Here is a 15,570-nt window from a genome sequence, read left to right on the forward strand (position 1 = left end):
CTTATGAGAAATAATCAGCCATCCTCCCTTGGGCCCTTCTTGTTATTTGGCTTTGTTGGATCTGTTGATTATCCTATACTTTATGGCTAATTTCCACTTATAAATGAGTATATCACCATGCATGTCCTTTGGGGTCTGGGTTACCTTACTCAGTATGGTATTTTCTAGTTCCATCTATTTGCCCATGAAATTCATGATGTCTTTGTTTTTAATAGTACTCCATTGTGTAGATATATTACATTTGCTGAATCCATTTTTCAGTTGAAAGACATCTAGGATGCTTCCAGTTTCTGCTATTACAAATAAAGCCTGTACAAACATGGTTGAGCAGGTGTCCTTATGGGATGGTGGAGCACCATTTGGATATATGTCCAGGAGTGGAATAGCTGGGTCTTAAGTTAAAACTTTTCCTAATCCTCTGAGAAACCATTAAATTGATTTCCATGGTAGTTGTACAAGTTTGTACTTTCACAGCAATGGAGGAGTGTTTCCCTTGCTCCACAACCTCAACAGCATATGCTGTTGTTTGAGTTTCCAGTTTGAAGAGCTGAAGGTGGAATCTCAGAGTTGTTTTGATTTTCATTTTCCTAGTGACTACAGATGCTGAAAATTTCTTCAGGTGCTTCTCAGTCATTTGAGGTTCCTCTGTTGAGAATTCTGTTTAGCTCTTTACCTCATTATTTAGCTGAATTATTTGGATTGTTGGAAGTTGGTGTCCAACTTCTTGAGTTCTTTACATATTTTGGAAATTAGCCCTCTGTCAAATGTTGGGTTAGTGAAGATCTTTTCCCAATGTATAGGCTGCCATTTTGTCCTAATGATGGTGTCCTTTGACTTACAGAAGCTATTCAGTTTCATTGATGGTTTTAAGTTTTGCTATGAAAATATAGAACTAAAAGTACATGGTATTAACATTAAAAGAAAAAATAGTTAATAGTATAAAATTTAGGACTTTGATATAAGTTCACCCACCTCTCAAACCTGATTCTTGACAGGGAGGCTGTAAATATACAAATAAGAAAAGACAGTGTCTGGATAGCTACATGAGGTAGAGTGAAACTATGAAACTAGATCCCTTTCTTTCACTCCTCACAAAACTCAACTCCAAATAGATCAAGAACCTCAGTATAAGTTTCATAAGGTCTCATTTATTAATTCTTGACCTTAGTATCTGAGCCACTGGTTTTCTGTTCAGGACCTTGTCTCCTGTACCTACAAGTTCCAAGCTATTCCCCACTTTCTGTTCTATTAGATTTAGTGTATATTGTGTATACTTAGTGTAGTTTACATTGAGGTATTTGATCCATTTGGACTTGAGTTTTGAGCATGGTATAAATATGGATCTACTTGCATTCTTCTACATGCAGACATACAGTTAGACTAGCACCAGTTATTGAAGATGTTCTTCCTTTTTCATTGTATAGTTTTAGCATCTTTGTCAAGATTCAAGTGTCCATAAGTATGTGGGTTTAATTCTGACTCTTCTATTTGATTCCATTGGTCCACTTGCCCCTACCAGTTCTAAAACAATAGCATACAGTTTTTTATTACTATTGCCTTCTAGTAATCCTTGAAGTCAGTGATAGTAATACCTCCAGAAGTTCTTTTGTTTTTAGGATAGGTCATTGAGACAAACTAAGAAGAGAAATAATACAACTAACAAAGGTTATGATAAAAATAGACCTAACATATATGTATAGACTATTTAGTTCCCCCCCCCCACACACACACACAAATACCTTCTTCTAAGCACCTCGTGGAACCTTCTCTAAAATTGACCATGTAATCCATCACAAAGCAATCATTAACAGATACAAGAATTGAAATAACCTCATGTATCAGATCACCACAGATTAAAGCTGGAAATCAACAACTACAGATTCTTAGAAACGAACAGGTCTTTACTCAATACCCTGGATTTTGTTGATTGTGTTCTTATGCTGTCCTTTAGGCATCTTGACTTCTCTGGTGTTGACTAAATGATCCTGATGGCAGCAGTGTTTCTCAGGAAGGTGGGCAGAGCCATGGACCTGACCATGTATATCAGGGTACCCAACACAGCTGTCTGTGCCTTAGGCTATGTTTCAGACAGACCCTATTCTGCAGGCTGTGTCCCAGTCAAACCCAAATGGGATGGCTCATGGATCCAACTCTGCAGACTGTCTCAGGTGGACCATCTGGAATAGTGCGAAGATCCAACTAGTATGAGTGGTTTGGCAGGGTTCCAAGCTGGTTAGTTTTGGGGCACCTGAAGTTTTCCATGTGGATGCAGAATGCTCTTAGGGATCATGCAAGGCTCCTCTGGATCAAAGTACAAACCCAGAGCTAGACAATTGGGCTCGGAATTGTGCATGCCACTTAGCTCTGCAGACTGTCCTAGGTAGATCCACTACAATAGGAAGCTTATCTTCATTCACAGTTTTGTGGCTTTGACCCCATGATGTTTAGTGTTATAGTAGTAGTAGTAGTAGAAGAAGAAATCTAAAACATCAGCACTTAGAGTTCTGTAGAGTAAGATGGCAGAAATCTCATTCCAGTACTGGGACATCTATAAACCACTATCCCTGATCCTATGACCTCACAACTGACCACTACTCCCAGTATGTTAGAGGTTACACAACTTCTCCAAACTGTTTTACCACAGGAGATCAAGAAATCAAACATATAAATCTTCCAGAGATGTTCCACATTCAAATCATAGCATTCCACCCACAGCTTCCATAGGTGTATGGCTGTCTCACAAAGCAAAAGGCACTGAGTCTAACCTCAAAAGACTCCATAACATTGCAGCTCCCAAACTATATGAAATTAAAATTCCACTGCCTCTTCTAGGAGCCAAGGCGATCTTTTAACTCTTGTACAATCAAATATGAGTTACATTTCCAACATAAAATAGCATGGACTAAGTACTTCTATTCTAAAGGGAAGAACAAGAGCATAGAAAGGAATGTTCACACAAAGACTAAAACATAGCAGAGTAAACATTAAGTCTTGGAGCTTTGAACACCACGATGTCATTATTTGTGCAATAGTGGGTTTGGGTAGTCTTATTGCTAGTAGTCTGTTGATAATGTTGTATTAGTCTCTCTCTCTAGAACAGCTCTGCTTGATATGATTTTTTTCTTAGTTAATGCTCTGTCATTAATGTGCTGAACTCTTCAGTGTAAGTTAGGCTTTTCCTATAAACCCCCATGAATAGCCCTTTAGTGAGTTTTAAATATGAAATTTATCATACATTTTGTTTAGCCTCAGTAGATTTCTGAAACTTGGCATAGATATGCATTTCTCAACCACTCTTGCATCCTGTGTCTGTATAAATACCATGAAAATATGAGAATACCAAAACTTGAGTATTTGAGTGCCATAAATCACATCCAAATCATAGTATTATATGTATATGTGGATGTGAATGTATGTATATATGCCACTTGCAGTGGTTTGAATGGAAGGGACCCCCATAGACTAGAAGTAGCACCATTAGGACATATGGTCTTGTTGAAGGAACTGTGTCACTGGAGGTCAGCTTTGGGGTCTCAAATACACATGCCAGGTCCAGTGGCTCTTTCTTTGTGTTGTCTGCCAACTCAGATGTAGAATTCTTGGTTACTTCCCCAGCACCATGTCTGCCAGCATGCCACCATGCTTCATGCCATGATGACATTGGACTAAACCTCTGAACTGTATGCCAGTCCCAATTAAATGCTTCCCTTTCTAAGTGTTGCCATGATCCTGTTGTCTTTTCACAGCAATAAAAGCCTAAGGCATTGTTTCTCATTTTTCTTGTTGCTGAGAATATTACCTGATGTTGAGATGTAACCTAATCACCTTCTATTACTGCTTTAGCTGTCTTTGAATTCCAGGTTGGATCAATCTGAGAAAATATTTCCTAAGAAGATTAAATTTGAACAGGTACAGTTATTATCAGTCCAGGATTCCTCTTTTCAAACACATCAATGTTTTTATTATTTCAGACCATAAATATATGGGATATTATCCTCAAGTCTTACCTATGCCTTACCAAGCAAAGGCAATGTTTATCATTTTTCTTTAAATATAACATCTTTAACAACTAATGATAACACTGTGTACCTATCTTGTGACTTGCACGACTTAACCACAGTCACACCTTTCTTCATCAAGCTGCATATTTTACATTTTTCTTCTCCATGTGATGCTTTGAATTTCACTATATATTTCACTAAATGAAGTGAACAATAACTATGCCACATTCAGACTATTATGTCATTATGATTAACAAATAAAGCAACTTATTTTATTGCATTTAAATTCAGCTTTTTCAGGACATAGTCAGAGTTGAGTGGGGAAGAAAAGAGTACACGACTGCTCCAAGATTGAGGAGACGGTTTGTTGTAAATATGAGGAACAGCATAACCAGAGGCATCTGGAAGGGCACTTACTGAACCAGGCCATGAGAGAAGAAAGAGTGGGAGAGACTGAGAGAGGAAGAGAAAGAGAGAGGAGAGGGCAGATTAGAGGCATAGTTGTTAGCTAGGAAACCAAGAGAAGATGTAGCCAAAATGGCTGGTTTATATGGAAATCAGAGAAGCTGGGGGAAGGGAAGGGAAGCTCAAGGGTTGGAGAAGTTTTATAAAATTGGAAGGGTAGGACAGACAGGATGACTCTGCAACAGGTAGTTATAAATAGGGACTGAGGGGGCCAACAGACTGGCATAGACCTTGATATGCTAATAGACACCACAGGCATATTAGATAGGTTAGTGCAAGAGTCATATGTCCCTTCTGCAAGAGATAAGAAAAATGATCTCCTTTAGCAAGTAAAACTATCTTCTTAAGTCCCCAAGGGAATGCTGACTTTTGTCTAAATGCTAGACTTTGAGGGGAAAAATTACATGGACTCTAACAAGAATGAAGCCACATTCTTCACCAGAATGACCTCGAGTCCATTTCTATAAGTTCTTTGTCCTTTCTTTTAAATTTCATGAGTCCAACTTCTACTCTGCTTACATATAGCCATTTTTTTTTCTTCTGAGCTTGTACTTTATGGTCCATAAAGTAACATACCTCTAGAGCGTCTCTATTCCTCAGCTACAGGTTTCACATTCCTTCCACAAACCAATTACAAAGGTCTTTGAAGTGTATGGTCAGGTTTACTGCAACCACCTTCCAAATTCCAGGTTTTTGTATTATCTATCCTTCTCATCACTGAGGCCAAACGCTTGTCATGAAACAACTTAAAGAAAGAAGAAATGACCTTAACTCACAGATTCATAGCCAAGTCCTCCTGGGGCTTTTCAAGGGATACAAAGGGCTCATACAACAATCGGTTAAATCTCAGTGGTTCAGAAAGCAGTTATCTTAGAACAAATGAGGATGGTTACAACCCTCTGTCCCTGGTTCTACAGGCTTGTATCTGATAGCTAGACACCCTTGTACAAAATGTCCTACAATCTCCTAAATCAGAACTACCAGTTGGTATGAAAATATTCAAACCAAGAGCTCTGGAGGAAGGGACCATTTCATATATAACAGTAACACTCTTATATTTCGTAAGGGCCCATCACATCTCATCTTTGTATCCACAGATTGAACCAAACATGGTTTGAAAATATAAAACATAAAGAAATTTAGTTGATTGACAATATTCATCCTTTATTTGTGATTAATCATCTTGCACTCTTAACAAGCCTACTGCTTCTGCCTCCCAAGTACTAGGATTTCAAACAGGAAGCATGATAGCTGCCAATTATTCTCTAATAGATACAATGTAATAACTATTTATACATATTTATATTGAATTTGATGTTACAAGTATTCAAGGATGATTTAGCCCATACAGAAAGTTGTGCATTGGTATATGAAAATAATATGCTGTTTTATATGAGGGAGTGGATTATCCAAAGATTCAGGTATCCACATGGGTTTCTAGAGCTGATCTTCATGGATACTCAGGGAAGAACGTACCTGTTAATCTATTTGTTTATAAATTAAACAGTTAATAACTGTTGTATCTGTTTGTTTGGGAATTGAGTGATTACTGAACTTTTATTTTTCCACTTATTTAGAGAAATTATTCTTTAATTGTACACAGAAAATCTGGGGGTTGTACACTATAGAGATTCTTGAATGTGTATATCTATGATGAAGACAGGAAAGAAGAGTGTTGAAGAAAAATACCAAACCAAAGTTTTTATTTTCTAATTTATACAGGTGAGCAAAGATAAGTTGGTGATCAGAAAATGTGATGCCTGTTTTCTGAGGAGCTTGGAAAAAGCTCCTTATCTAAGCCAGAGATCTTAGGTACACTCCACAAGGTATCTTGCAATATGTATAAATGTGAACAGAATTTATAGAATATTAGACATTTACTAGATTCTTTGCAAAAATTGAGACCTATTTTTTTTTCACAAAAACCAGAGACTCATTGCTCAGAAACACTCAATCCACTGGATACTATGATAACTATCAGATGCAATAGCATTGGCACTGAGCATGGAACCACAGTTTAATCTAGTGGATACTTATACATCAATTTCATCTGAACTAAAACATTTCCTTAAAGAAATAGTAGAGGACCTTAAAACTCAGGAAGTAAACAAATTTCACATCCCTGAGAAAACTGAAAGTTAAAGGATTCATAGAGGTTCCTCCCTAAGTTTACAGAAGCAACAAACAAACAAATAGTTTATGTTTACACTGACCAGCCCATTGGCCATAAGGAAAGTCTTTTTTAAAAAAATAAAAATCTTTTATTATTTGTTTTTTAACAAACAGCCTCAAGGATAGGGGACTAGGGGAAGAAAAGAGGGGAAGTGAGACTTCAGACCCACAACCCCTCCCCAACCACCCCTTTTCCCCTTATATTTTTATAATCTATATACAAGCCTCAGAGATGGGGATCAAGGGGAACTCCCTCAGCGGGGTGGTGGCAATCCAGGCTCCTTCTCCCCTAGAGACCCAGGTTCTTCTGTTTTTTGGGAAAGCCCTTCTCAAGACGGTTGCCCTGCCTGTTCTCAAGGCTTCAGGCTTTGGCATCCAGTGCAGGGCATCTGGTGGGGAAGGCTGCTGGTAGAGGTCAGTGTGCTGAGTTCAGAATACTCCACTGTAGGTGAAATATGGGGCCTTGAGACAGGAATTGAGACCAGAGAAGGGCCTTCCAGATGGGGGAGTCCATGATTACCCAGGATCCCCCAGGTTGCTGCTCAGCTTTCTCTAATCCTGGAAAGGCTTTAGATCTACTGAGTGGAGCTCTGCTCACCCCAAGCTAATGGGTTGGGGGAGGGCCTGGCGGGTGAAAGTAAGACCTGAGCAGCAGAAGCAAGTGGGGGCCACACAGCTAGGTTGGAGGAGCTGGAGAGCAGGACCCATAGGTAACAGAGATAGAGGGGGTGGGGCAGGGGGTGGCTCTGGCGGCTGGGAGCCTAAGTTCACCACTGTCAGCTGTGAGTCTAACAGTGGTAGAAGCGGCTGCTGAGCAGTGGCTCCCTAAGGAAGGAAGACACTTTGGCCACCAAGCTGCAGAGGGGTAGAGTAAAAGTCTGATGGGTATACCCCAAGCGACCTGTTGAGAATTAGGAGGTCCACACTGCCCAGAACCCAGGCTCTTGGACTGTGGCTCCACTGAAGGAAAGAGAAGCACTAGGGAGGAGCTCCCAGTCTCTGGATATGGGAGAACTCCACAGTCACAAATCTTGTGAGTCATCATTATTGTCAGAATGGGTCATTTGGTGAGGCAACAACTCTGGATTCATCCCTGCTCCTGTAGATAACCTGTTACTCACACTTGAAGTGGAATTTTGGTATTGTCATGTGATGTAAACTCATGTGGTATCTGGTTGAGCCAGACTCATGGGGTATTTTGCTCAGGCAAGACCCACGGGAGGACATATGATGTTCTGAGAGAGTATAAATAGGACTCAGTGGACAGTTATGGGGTATTTGCATACCTTGCAAAGGTTCCCTGGTCTCACATTATCACTGTTCTCATTGCTGTTGTTTACATCGTTAAGAGAGTCATGGCAGAGAACTTCTAGCATCTCGGCTGGTCCTGGTCTCTCCCACTGACTGTGGGAGTTTACATCACATGACAATACCAAAATTTAGTGGGAGACCTGGCTGTTTCTGCTGGATCATGCCCACTGTTGCTATTTGGTATCCTGACACCACTGAATTGGATTGCTGGTATCCTGACAAACAAAGATTAGAATAGCCTAAAGAACTACTTTTAAACAGGTTCACATCCCCTTGTCCTATTTACCATCTTTTCTCCCTTACCTTTGGATGTTGGGCTAGAAGGGGGGTCAGAGCATTTGAGAACCCTTATTAGAAGTAGGTTTTGGTGGGAGTGGGTGGGTGGGTGGGGGAGGACCCTCATAGAGATAGGAAGAGGGAGGATGGAATGGGGGTTTCTGGAGGGGAGACCTAGAAAAGGGATAACATTTGAAAATAAATAAATAAATAAATAAATAAATAAATAAATAAATAAACAAATAAATAAAATATCCAAATAAAAAGGTAGGTTTTGAAAAATCTAAGCCTAAGCCTACTTATATTTCTGGTTATTAACCTCAATACAAACGTTCTTGTTAACCAATTTGAACTTTGGTGCCACAGTAACTTTTATCAGCCATGGTTAGTATACAAGTCTCAGGAAAAGCATCACAAACATTGAGCATAAGGTCATACACAGCACGGTTTACAGAACAACTACTGCCAGTGTGGAAGTTTGTTGATGCCTTTTAAATATTGTCCATTTCTGTTGCTTCCAGTTAGAAAATCTATGGTACACACACGTTATATTGAAACCAAGAGGTATTGAGCTTCTAGATTGGGGCAGTAGGACAAAAAATTGGAAACGTGCTACCTGATAAAAGCTGTTAAAGATGAACTGGGAAAATATTCATCAATAATGAACAATAATCCTGATACAGATTTGTTATTTCTACAGTGAGGAAAGAACTCCTATTTGTTTTCTGCCATCCATGAACGGTTTATGCCACTGTCCTTCTGTCTTTCTGCAATTACAACTTTGATCACTGCCGTAGATCCTTGTGAGCAACATGGGTGATCTCACAAAATCCTGTGTTTTTCACGTCTTTTCCTTTGGAAGCTATATTTGACATCTATTTTAATTAGAATTACCATTGTTATACTTCTTTTTTAGAATTAATTATGGAATTCCAGAAAAATAATGGGTTTGTTACAGTGTTTCTATAATTGTACTAAAATAAGTGTTTTGAATTAACAGATTGTTGCTTTCTAAATTTATGGAGATTAGAATAAAGTTAATCCCAAAGATCTTTTCTCTTTCATTTTCTTCACTGTCCTGTCTTGTCTTGTCTTGTCTTGTCTTGTCTTGTCTTTTCTTGTCTTTTCTTTTCTTTTCTTTTCTTTTCTTGTCTTTTCTTTTCTTTTCTTTTCTTTTCTTGTCTTTTCTTTTCTTTTCTTTCCTTTCCTTTTTCAATGGGATTAGAGCTGATCCTATTGTTAAGACTGTTGGGGAGATAAGCAAATATTTATTAGTGGCAGGGGAAAAAATGGGTATTTGAGTCTTTGGATTTGTTCACATCTTTTTTGTCTCCTTAAATTGGTGAGATAATCACACACATCTGAAAAAATGAAGAGATTCATGGTTTCAAGGAAATAATACCTGAAAAGTCTTATGTTTGCATTTTTACTCAGAGGTTAGGACTTGAAGGGAATTACCAAAATGCTTCCATCTAGGGAACAAGGGATTATTTTCATGGAATCTGTGAAAATATCTTATTTTTATAAGAAAATTATGTAGTCACTGAATGAAAAAGGAGATTTATTTACTAGCATTTATAACTGTGTATTAACAATGGGCCATATTTGTAAAAGGCTCAAGCATTTAAAGTCTCATGAAAACAGAAAACTCCAAATACATTACATACTATAGACATAAATAGGTATACTTGAGCTGTAAAACTAAGCATCAAAGCTGATTAATCAACAGATTGGCTTAAAAAACATGCACTTAACTCATGAAGTCAATGGATATAATATTGATTCATTTCCCTTTGGTTTGTAGAATTTAAAAACTAGAACAGGATAATAGTTATTAATCTCACTGGAAGTAGGTGGTTTAAATTTTATAAAAGAGGAGAAGTGATCAATTTACAAAGAAAACTGTTAAAGGAATTTGTCATACAGCCAAATGAATTCACATGAAGTACTAAAATCATGTTATTATTATCAATAAATTGACTTCTTTACACTTTTCATACATTTTACACAATGACTTTTGTTATTCTTCTCCACTTTAATTTTATCCAATTTAACTTTTTTTGCCCGGTTCCCTTTTTCTGTATAAAACTCTTTCTCACATTCATGACATTTTTGGTTTGGTTTCACATAGAAGTTAAGTAGGATCAATTGTGTGCCATGGGATTTAAATTATCCATTCGTATTTGGTGAATTATCAATGACTACACATGGGCTCAGTGCCTCCACCTCATCCAGAAGCTATTTGTTGCCAATATTTTGGTAATAAGTGGTATTAACTATGAGTTCCTTACCTACCTATCCATAGCTAACTGCCAGGCAGCTTGAACTGTATATGTTCAATGCCAATAAATATCAGATAATTGGAGTTCACAATTGCTGTCACCTGAAGTCACAAAATCATAAATTTTCTGCTTGAGAAAAATTAAGGTAAATTCTTGATATGAAGAAGAAAATTAAACATTGAAGTAGAGCACTATACTTTAAGAGATATCTAAGGAGGCTTGATTCTCCATAAATACCTCTTAAAGAAACAAATTAATGCACTGTATTCATGAAACATTTTAATCTATTCAAATTGTTATGGGGTTTGATAAATTATTGCTTTCATTAAAAAACAATGAACCTTTTATTTGTCTATGTTGAACACAGACACCCATATATATGTATGATCTTCTTATATATTCATTTTTCATGACTCAATGTTATACCTATGATTAAAAGTAAATTTTAATTTGATCTATGCCAAGTGGGAAATGTTTGTTATTGTGATGCACTAAAGTTACAGATTGCTTTTTTGCTGTCTTTATAAAAGCATTAAAATTACAGTAGATAATTTTATGTAACAATTATTCATTTAAAGATAACATACTTTAATAACTGCTAGTAAATCAATATGTGAACACCAACCTCAAAGAATATATGTATTTTTTTCTTCTGAAAGGTCAGTATATCAATTTATTCTGATCTGGGACCTAGTAAGACATATGCTAGCCCTATATATATTAGACTTGGCCCATTGACCTCCATGTATTTAAAAGAAAACATATTTATCTGAGCAGCAGTCACTCAAGACATCTGACCTTTCTGTGCCATCAAAGCTTCCCATGAAGAGAGATAACACAGCACTTGGAAGAAAAACTCCTATTATAAAAATCCATAACTCACCATTCTCCAGTTGCCTGTCATTTCACCAATGTGTTCCTGTTAATGTAGGGCAAGGAAAGGTGCAGGGTGTGGTCTTTACTCAGGTGGGATCTTCAGGAGGGGCAACCTAAACCAAAAATTCTCATTGTCAGAAAAAATGTTAACAGTAATTATTTCCATTTGCTTTTAGAAGGGTTCCCCAGTGATTTTCTTGATACAGTACCCCAGTAAATACCTACTGTGATTTTGTATTCTCCAGGGGAAATTCCACATGTGCACTGAGAGACCATAATTCAACATTCTGAGTAGTTCTATTGATCCACTGAGATGTTCTGTTGTATTCAGAACCATGGAGTAGCTTACTGCAGATGAAAACTTACTGTATGTTGTGATTCTGCACAGGACCAAACTCAGACCCTACGTTTTAAGTGAGACACAAAATACTGTCCTACCAAGTCATGAGGGCATACCTATACTCAACTAGATGTTACTAAAAATATATCAGTTAAGTGAAATAAATTGATTGTAAATGCATTAACTAAAATTCTTCTAGAGTTCTTCTGTTCTGGAGTGGGTTTTGTTTGCCTGACTATTTTGTTTGTTTTTTTTTTTTTTTTCAATGAGAAATGTCCTGCATGGGCTTCCTAATTTGCATACATGGCCTTAGCTGATAGTGCTGCTGGGGAGTTTTAGAAAGCACAGCCTTGATTAGAGGAAGTATGTCACTAACAGGGGTGTGGGTAGAGCTTTGAGCATCCATAGCTTCACTGTATTAACAGAACTGGAATTTCACTCTCTGTGTATCTTGCTTATGTATGGTAAAGGTTGTGATCATTCGGCTTCCTGCCCTTGCTACTCTTAACTCATTTGCTTGCTACCATGCTCTCCTGCTATGCTGGACTCTTACTCATCTGGAACCATGCCTAGTATACTTCTATATGTCACTTTTGGTCAACATGTTTTATTATAGCAACAGCAAAGTAAATAATACACTTGTCTAAATTTGTATCAGGATGTCAAGTGCCTGGACTCTTGGGCCTATTAATCCTAAATCCTCACAGAGTCAGCAATCTGTTTAGGATGTTAGAGCATATTGTCCTGAAGGAAATTTCATTTGAATAACGATGTCTTTAGAAATATTGATTTAGTTACTTCAAGAAAATCATTAATTTATTGAGACATTTGTTTAACATATGGTATATGCAAAATATATTCTATAATCTAGGCGAGGACTGAAGAGATTGCTGAGTGGTTAACACGTGCTCTTACTTCAAAAAGCCTGAGTTCAGTTAATTCTGCCTACATTGGTAGCTCAGCACTGTCTATAAATCCAAGTCCAGAAGATCCGACTCACTCTTCCAGCTTCCACAGGTGCCAACATACAGGGGTCGAAACCTCATTGGGGGTCTAACAACTCTTTCACAGGGGTCTCCTAAGACCATCAGAAAACACAGATATTTACATTATGATTCATAAGGGAAGCAAAATTACAAGTATGAGCTAGCAAGAAAAATAGTTTTATGTTTGGTGGTCACCACAACATGACTAACTATATTAAAAGGACATAGCATTAGGAAGATTGAGAATCATTCTAAGTGATGCTGTCTGAACTTTGAAATGTACCTTATTACTATTGCTTACTAGAGAGATTCAATATAGTGCTAGCCATCGTGAATGACCTTCATTCCTCTTTCTGATTGACTCCTTCTGACATTTACTCATAACATACACACACACACACACACACACACACACACACACCTATCTCCCTGACAGTCCATGCTACACAACAGAACTTGAACAGAATCTTTAGTGCCTAACTTTATTTATGTTGTTTTTAATTTAGAAAATATCAAAGCTCTTTTATTCCCTTTTAAATATAGTTCAAAATTCCGAGTTTGGAGAAGGAAATCCTGCCCATCTGAAAGCTGTGGTGCGTTAGCATCATCTTCAATCTCTGTGCGAGAGCTAAATTATGACTAAATGAGAACAAAAAGGCAAAAGCACAGATTGCTTCTTGACTCATGCACAGGGATTCATGTTATGTTTCTTTAGAGGATCTGCTACCAAAGTAAATCAAAACAAGTTTTTTGTTTTGTTTTGTTTTGTTTTATTTGTTTTGTTTTGTTTCTTTTGTCAGAATACCTTTTGATAAACCGTTACTGAGTACATTTGTTTATTTGAAGTATATCTGTCAATATTTACAGGAGCAGATGCTAAATTTTAAAGCATCTACTTAATATTTAGTTAAATTATCAATAATAAATCTAATCCATTTTCTGTTGACACAAAAACTTTTTATAAAATTGAATTTATTTTCAAACAGAATACTAAATGTGCTACTGTGGAGACTGTCTCAGTATGCAACTCTGGCTAATCTGGACCTTGCTGTACAGATCAAATTAGCTTTGAATTTGTAGCAATCTTCCTGCCTCTGCTTTTAACCCTCTTTTTTTCTGCTACCCAAGTGCTGAGACTGTAGACATATGTCACTGTGCATAGTTCATTTTGCATTTTCTTAAGGCCTACAAAATAGTTCTGTTCATAAATTAAAGGGTGACAAAACTTTTTTCCTATTTGTTTAGATGTTATATCTATTTTAGTTAATATATATTAAGAAATATATGGCTTCAATAGATACATGCTATGAGAAAAAGCATTTAATACTCTGATAAACTGTCAGGTAATTGTTACTTTCCTAGTTAACCCTTCTTCAAAACCCATCATTAGTTTTTGTTTTTGTTTTTTGTTTTTAAATACTGGCAGTAATATAGAATCTGAAGTAATGCCAATTAAGTTTTGATTCTTTTAACATTAGTAGAAATTGAGATTCTCTTGAATAAGCAAAATCACCATTATTAGGAGCATCATTTTCTGAAAGGATTTTGTGAACCACATATGTAAGAAAGTTATCAATGTATACCCATTCTTGAGAAATTCCTACCATATACCATGATCTCAAAAGTCCTAGCTCCTCCATGTCCATCTTGCATAGCTTACCAAAGCGCCTTACCAGGTGGTCCTTTTCTATTCAGTGATTATAGCAACAATACTATCAATTTCAAAAGTCCCTTGTACTTAAATGATGAAATAATGAATCTGGAATGCTTGATATGGAATTGATCTATTGTTTATTTCAATACATACCAATTACTACTGATACTCATAGTATTTATCAGGTTTCTTAGTGTTTATCAGGAATCAGTGATCAGGAAGCTCAGTCGTTGGCTCATCACTTAAGAGCACTGTTTGCTCTCTAGGATGATCTGAATTCAGTTCTCAACACCCACATGGCAGATGGTAACTGTCTACAGCTCCCGCGCAGGGGATTCCAACACCCTTTTCTAGCATCCGTAGAGGCATCAGAGACACACATGTAGAACACACACAAACATGCAGACAAATATTCATATGTATGAAATAAAAATGAATACCTCTTTAAAACAACCAGTTAATAACTAAAAAATGAATGATTATATAAATAAATTCAAAAGGTTTTTAACTTTGTGGCTAGGAACTCTTGAACTCTAGGATCCTTACGAATCATAAAATGTCCAGGAGAAGCCTGAATTGTCACAATGAAAAATCACAGTGAGGTAGTATGCTTGCAGGAAATATTTAACTTCAAATAGAAGCAAATGAAACAAAATGTGTTTATACAGTCATAAGAGAAATGTAACCAAGAAAATGAATTTTTTCAACTGAATTGATTGCAATAGAACCAAGTTGGAAAGCATTTGTTTTGTTTGAGAAAAAAATTCTGTCGTTTCGTTAGCACATGCACTGAATAGTCCCATGTGATTAGCAAAATCATCTTGAAACACTGGCATGTGTTGGCCACAGATGCAAATTTAAATGGCATAACCAAATTCCCTTCCCTCATCTCATTTAAGAAGGAATGTCGCTGTACTTGGACTCTGGTCCTTCTAATCAGGCAGCACATTTCCTGTCACATACAACACCTGGCTGAATCCCCTGTGCCAACTGTGCCCAGCTCACTGATATGTCTGAAAGTAATTGCTTCTATTACCCACAGAAGGGCAGCAGATATGAAACTCATCCCATGCTTACTTTTATACAGACTTCTCTTTTCACCTGATATGTGTGTATTAATTGGCATAAGTGGTTTCACCTGAGACACTACAAGAACAATTCAAAGAATTAAGACAAGAAGTATCAGACAAAGAAGACGTCTCACTGC

This window comes from Mus caroli, unplaced genomic scaffold, assembly GCF_978045245.1.
Source record: "Mus caroli unplaced genomic scaffold, Mus_caroli_1 scaffold_6, whole genome shotgun sequence".
In the NCBI taxonomy this organism is placed as follows: Eukaryota; Metazoa; Chordata; class Mammalia; order Rodentia; family Muridae; genus Mus; species Mus caroli.